Source organism: Patella vulgata, chromosome 5, assembly GCF_932274485.2.
Source record: "Patella vulgata chromosome 5, xgPatVulg1.2, whole genome shotgun sequence".
NCBI lineage: Eukaryota > Metazoa > Mollusca > Gastropoda > Patellidae > Patella > Patella vulgata.
In genome coordinates, this window is record NC_065883.2 from 4885339 (window position 1) to 4892664 (window position 7326).

Below are 7326 nucleotides of genomic sequence, written 5' to 3' on the forward strand. Positions count from 1 at the left end.
TGCACAGGGGAGGTTTCACTTGGGTGGGGATTGGGGCTTCTTTGCCTGTTGATCATTTTCGGAAATGGGAACGAGAGGGTGATATTACAGGAGAACCTGCGAAAACCAATCAGATGCGATTATAATGATTAAATTCGGAAGTTGCGTGAAGGTGTGTCTTAGCAACAGATCTCACTCTCACTTGAATTTACGTATGTGTTCAGGTGAGAAGATGAACCCGGTCTGGACTCAGACTAGCAATTATTTGCCCATTGACTTCAATGTTAAATGGCTGTAACATCACAGGCTGTAGCTTTTTACTCAACATTCCGTTTGTTCCAATCTTTATAGGCACAATGGGAACAACATTTGGCAATCTCCTCATCATAATTTTGTAGGGGGTTGACCATTTAGATTTTTTGCTACGCAGATTTCAAGTTGACTGGGGTGAAAATCTCACTTCCGACACAATGATTGCTCTGCAGAAAGACACTTTACACCCCCTATCCCTCCGCTGTAATATCATCAGTATTACCCAAAACTGCTATGAAATTGCAAATTTGATCCCTTTTCTCCAATTCTAGACCCAAAAGTCAACCCAAAAATGTCTATTTATAACTCGCACTACATTCGTAATTACTAGTCTTAGTCCATCTAGTTCCAGCATTCTACGATCTTTTGGAGTTATCCCCCCTTATTCGAAAACCTTTCAAGTTAATTAAAACTATAGGTGCTAATTCATGGATTCTTATTTAGTTTATTTGCTTAATTCGCGATTCAGTAACATTGATAGTTTGCCAAGATGGGAGTATATTGTACACGTTCATTGAGAATTAATTTTATTGCAAGAAATTCACACATGCATAGAAATATAATACATTATATATTCAATGATACATAAATATAAATATAAAATACGTATTTGAAATATTAAAACAAGATTAAAGACGTGACAATAAAATATCATGATCGATCGTGTCAAATGCGGCTGATAAATCTATAAGAACCAGAACTACACCTTCACATTTACCAATGGATATTAAAATGTCATTATAAACTCTTACTAAAGCCGTTTCAACACTGTGAAATTCTCTGTATGCTGACTGAAATTTTGAATACAAGTTAAAACACGATCCATGATTATGCAACTGGTTAAAAACAACTTTCTCAATAATGTACGATACCACTCTGTAATTGTAGAGTTCATTTTGATTACATAAACAAACCCATAGAATGCTGGAAAATATTGCTTTCTGTTTACCGAAAAATAAAGACGTCCTATCTTTCACACAATAACTATCAAAGTGACAACCACGTGACCAAGTAATTTTTGATTAGCTAATGTGACCATAATCATGTTTGAATAGTTTTAAAGGTGTTCATAAATGCCTAATTAATTAAAGCATTCGCGACACCTTCTATCCCTATAGCCATTAATTAACCGCGGCATTCAATAAGATCACTAATGACTGTATTAATATTTAATGGTTTGAAGGAGTATAGTGATGAGAACACGGAAGAGATGCTGAAAGATTTGCTGTATCGAGAATTGCAAATTGAGCACAAAATTGAGTTCGGAAATATTCACAGATTCGGAAAGTTTAAAGAAAACAGGAGCAGACCGATCGTGGCGAAGTTTTTGTATTATGGTGATGTGGACTTAGTAAAGAGTCGTGCCAATATGTTGAGGGGAAAACCTTATGGAATAAACGAACAATTCCCCCCTATTGTTGAACAAGAAAGGAAGAAATTGTACCCTGTAATGAAGAATTTGCGAATAAGTGGTCAGAAAGTATAATTGGTAAGAGATAAACTATTTGTTAATAATCAACTCTATGATATTACTAAACACAATGCTACACAGTTTGACCAAGACCTTCAATCAGATATGATAACGAACCGGTACGAAATCCTCCACAAGCCACATTTACTCATAATCCGATTAGACCATGGGAAACCAACAACAGAAACACAATTACTGCTACTAGTAGTTCCGGTAGACCTTCAGCGAAACGCCACGCACACTTCAGTTCAAGTTCGGAAACATCTCCAATGCGGGCATAGGTAATCTCGGGGAGTGGACTCTCTATATTAGCTTGGAATGTAGGCAAAGGACTGAGAAAAAAGCTCATGGAACCAGCTTTCATCCACATTGTTTGTGAACATGACATTTTGTGTTTGTTTGAAGCCTGGATTAGTGAAGATGATGTGATAGAATTAACAGACTATACAGTGTACAAATGTGTTAGAGACAAAGGGAGGGGTGGGGGAACTGTTATATTTATTAGAAATAAAATTATATCTGCATGTGAAATCCATATGAATATATTAGACTGCATTGTACTTATAAATGTATCATCCCCAAGTCCAGTAGACAACCCGCTTGCTATATTTGCATGTTATTTCCCCCCTTCCAACAGTGTTTTCTATGAGAGAAGAAGAGATCAGTAAAGTTTCTAATTCACATACTATTATTACTGTTGGTGATCTTAATAGTCGTACATCTATTGAATATGATTTTGTGGCCTATGATAAACTAAATGAAACAGCGGATGAGCTATTATCTAATATAATTGTTTATAACCCTGATAATTATCATGTTTTGAAATTGAGAAACAACATGGATAAAACTATAAATAGTTTTGGTAGAGAATTATTAAATATGTGTAAGGCAACTGGTTTAAGAATAATAAACGGAAGATATTTGTCTGACAAGAACGGTTCTTATACATTTAATAGTGTTAAAGGATCAAGTTTAATCGATTATTCATTGATGCACTATGACCAATTTAATTTGATACAAAGTTTTGAATCTGGTCAGTTTAATGAGTTTTCAGACCACTCACCACTTTGTATCAAGCTGAACTTCAATCTGAATAGCTCGGACGTTAGTAGTATTAATCGTCATAGTGTTATACCCAAAACTAAAGTTGTTCAGAAATGGGATCATCATAGGTGTAGTGAACTAATAAATCAGTTGAGCATTTATCAGACTGTTTTAATTGATAGTTGTACGCTAAATGACCGGTCGAAAACTTCAATAGATAATAGTGTTGACGAATTCTCCCGGACCCTTATGGAAATAATATCACCCTTCTGTATAAATAAAAGGCAACCGTATTAATTTTCTACGGAAAGACAACCCAGCCATGTTTTATAAACTTTTCAAGAAGAGTAAGAACTTGATGGACCCTTCGGTTACTATAGATAACTTATATGAACATTTTAGTAACTTGGCTTTAAATATAACACATAATATTGATCATGATGTAAACGAATTCTTATCTCAATATGATAATCAGACACTTTCTGAAAACGAAGTAAGGGATGACCTTGATGTTGGCCTTAATGGGCCAATTACTTATCACGAGATTTATAAAGCCATCAAGAACTTAAAAAAGAACAAATCTTGTGGAATTGATGGAATTATTAATGAAGTATTTATTTATTGTTCACAACAACTTGTACCCGTTTTAAACATTTTATTCAATAATATTTTAGAATCTGGTTGTTTCCCAGCTACTTGGTGTATTGGTGTAATAGTGCCTGTTTTCAAAAAGGGCGATTCCGGTAACCCTGACAATTATAGAGGAATTACCCTTGTTAGCTGCTTGAGCAAATTATTCATTGGCATATTAAACAATAGATTATTATAATATGACAAATCACATTGTAGTATTATTCATTCCCAGTTTGGTTTCAGAAAAGGTTTATCAACTACAGATGCTATTTTTATTCTAAATACGTTGATCAACCGAATTTATTGCTGTTTTTTTGACTATTCAAAAGCCTTTGACTTAATCACACGAGTAAATCTATGGTATAAACTAATTCAGGAAGGCATAAAAGGAAACATTTTAAAATTGATACGTTCTCTATATGATCAGGTAAAATGTTGTGTTAAACTACATGGTGATTTGTCGAACTTTTTTAATTGTAATTCAGGTCTATTTCAAGGCGAAATTTTAAGTCCCATATTATTTTCATTTTACATTAATGATATTGAAAACCATTTGTACTCTGAAAATTGTCCATCCATTCCATTAGATACCATGAACCTTTTTCTTTTAATGTACGCGGACGACAAGGCGATGTTCTCGGAAACGCCCGAGGGTTTACAACAGTTGCTTGACTCATTATGTAAATATACTTGTAAATGGAACCTCACTGTAAATACGAAAAAAACTAAAATTGTTGTTTTTAGAAATGGGGGGAAATTATCAGAAAATGAAAAATGGTTTTATAATGGTAATGAAATAGAAATTGTTGACACTTTTAACTATTTAGGATTGATTTTAAACTATAATGGTAAATTTTTGAAAACCCAGAAACATGTAGCTGATCAGGGCAGGAAAGCTTTATTCTCTGTATTAAGAGTATGTAATGATAACTTTTTTAACATTGAAACTAAATTGTCAGTATTTGATACTTATGTCGGAAGCATTTTATCATATGGTGCAGAAATATGGGGATTTCATAAAGCCGCTAATGTGGAGATAGTTCAATCAAATTTTTATAAGCGAATATTAGGAGTTAGACAAACAACTATGCACAGTATGATTTATTTTGAATTAGGTCGATTCCCCTTACATGTAATGAGAAACATCAGAATTTTTAAATATTGGACAAAACTACTAAATACTGATGATAAGATTTTAAAATGTTGTTTACTGGACCAGGTATCTAATAAAAGTCAATGGATTACAAATATAAGGAATGAATTATTTCAAATAGGTCTAGGCTATATTGGGAAAATAGAGAATTCTGTAACTCATCATATTTCAAATCCATTAAGCATAGAATTTTAGATATTTTTAAACAATTATGTATAGAACATATTTGTAATTCATCAAAGGGTTTCTTTTATCAGCATTACATTTCAAATTTTAACTTACAATATTATTTGTCCAAATCCATTCCATATAAATATGCTAATTGTATTTCAAAGATCCGTTTATCTGCCCAGAACTTATTTATAGAAACCGGTAGATACAACAGTGTTGCTAAAAATAAAAGGTTTTGTAAATTTTGCGATAATGATGATGTTGAAGATGAGTACCATTTTGTATTAATATGTAAAAAATATAAAGATATTCGTCTCAATTATATTAAGCCATATTATAGAATTAATCCAAGTGTATATAAATTTATTCAACTTCTGACTGTACATAATATTAAGGAATTGACAAACCTAGGAAAATATCTATCAATAGCTTTTGAATTGAGAAATAAATCTCCCCAAAATCTAACGATATAAATTGACATCTTAAATACTTGTAAAAAAATGAAATTGTCTACTCTCCCGAAAATAACAACCTTGTAAATAATTTCACATTTGCATGTATATATGTTCTGTATATTGTACTGTATCTGATGGGCAGTTAGCCCAAGGAATAAAGAACTGAACTGAACATTCATGCCTAAGGGTTGATTTACATGACAAATGAACTGACAGAGTTTAATATCCTACTTTTCGTCACCAACCGGTGTAATGCAGATGAACATACGCAATGGAATGTGCTTTGAGGACCATTTTGTCCGTACAACGACTTAGTCTTATTTCGAATTCCAACGGTGAATGGTTCTCTAGTGGCACGTCCAAGTGTACACAGGGTACAGATTTTTATCCCATTCTCACGATTAGACGTTGTTGCTTCGGGAAACCATGCCAGAAGTTCTTTCTCGGCCTAAACCGGGAAGCTGTTTTACACCTATCTGGATTCTCATCATTATCAGTGCGACGTCATGCTCATAAATTAATCATGTTTTATAAAATTTTAAATAATATAGCTCATGTTAAGGACTGAATTATATTGTTGTAATAGTTTGTAAATTGTATTTTCTTTTCATTTTATTTTGTATTTTCGTTTCATTTTTTTTTTTTTATATTTTCATTTCATTTTGTATTTTTGTTTTGTTTATTCCGGAATTATTCTTGCCGTCTTATTCCGCCAATTACCTCTTCTAAGAACCTTTACAACTTACGCAATTCCGACATGACACGAATTAAATGTAAAACAAATATTTATAAAAACTCCTTTTCGTCTTCTGCTTTAAAAACGTGAAATAGTTTAGATAATGACATACAAATGGTTTCATCTGTCTTTGATTTTAAAACTAAACTTATTCCCCCAAACTAAAGAAATGTTTTTCTATAGCAGATAGCAATTTCAAATTATCCATTGTAAACTGCGTAAAGATAAAAGTGATTTAATATACCAAAGTTCCTTATGCATATTTATGACAATCCTCGATATGACTGTGACCTCGACCTTGATCTGAACTCTTTTTACTCCACTGTGACACTGTCCGAATTACACACACCAGCGACATGATACCATTCATACCCATGTATTATAGAAATATTACTTGCCTACTCTATGGTAATGCCGAACTATCTCCTCACGTCAACTCCGATATTTTTAAAACTGTTTACTAAATATTAAACTTACGAAAAGTTTTACTCCGTGAAATATAACCCTGTGCCAAGGAATTCATGAATTCGTTTATTTTATTTTTTTTATTAAATTACTTATCTACTTATTTATGCTATAACTAAATTACTGTCATTTTTTTAAAAATTACCTATCTAAAATACTGTAAATTGTTTTAAATTACTTACTTACTAATTTGTACTTTAACTAAAATCCACAACTCCTTCATAAGAAGATATATTAATTAACGCCCGAGATACGAAATGCATAATTATTGATAGAATCATACATCCTCAAAACCAGGAAAACAATAAATTATCCAAACTCGGGGTTAAGCATCCCGTTGCAAATTTAAAACAAGTACGAGCGTACTATGGACCAGAAACTGACCATGATCTTTGAGAATATGATTCATAGAGTTCCCCCTCATTCGGGTACATATAGAATTTGAAAAGATTTTTTTTAGCGAAGGATGATACAGTTATGCCAATTTTCATGTTCATCGGATTTGAATTGATGGAGCCATATGCTTTTTCGAAGAGCGTGACCCCAAGAAGAAGTAGAAGATAAGTAGCGGTTCGCGATAAGTCATTTATAAAACTTTTGCACCAAATGGGTCCATGAAGAAGGACATGCTTTATGCGATGTACTGTAAGGGGAATCTTGCCCGGACAACGACACTGCGGCCTACTCTTACATCGATTTCTGTCAGGGATCTTTAACGTCCACATTTTTACTGCATTAAATTGGCCGACGAAAACTTGTAGTTTGTTACTCTCTCTCTCTCTACAGGTTACACTAGAACAATTTATTTATATAATTCAGTCGACCACTATATCTATCAATTTGATTGGAAAACGGCCTTTTGAGATCAGGATGTTGAAACGTCATGATTTCGAGAAAAACAAACGTC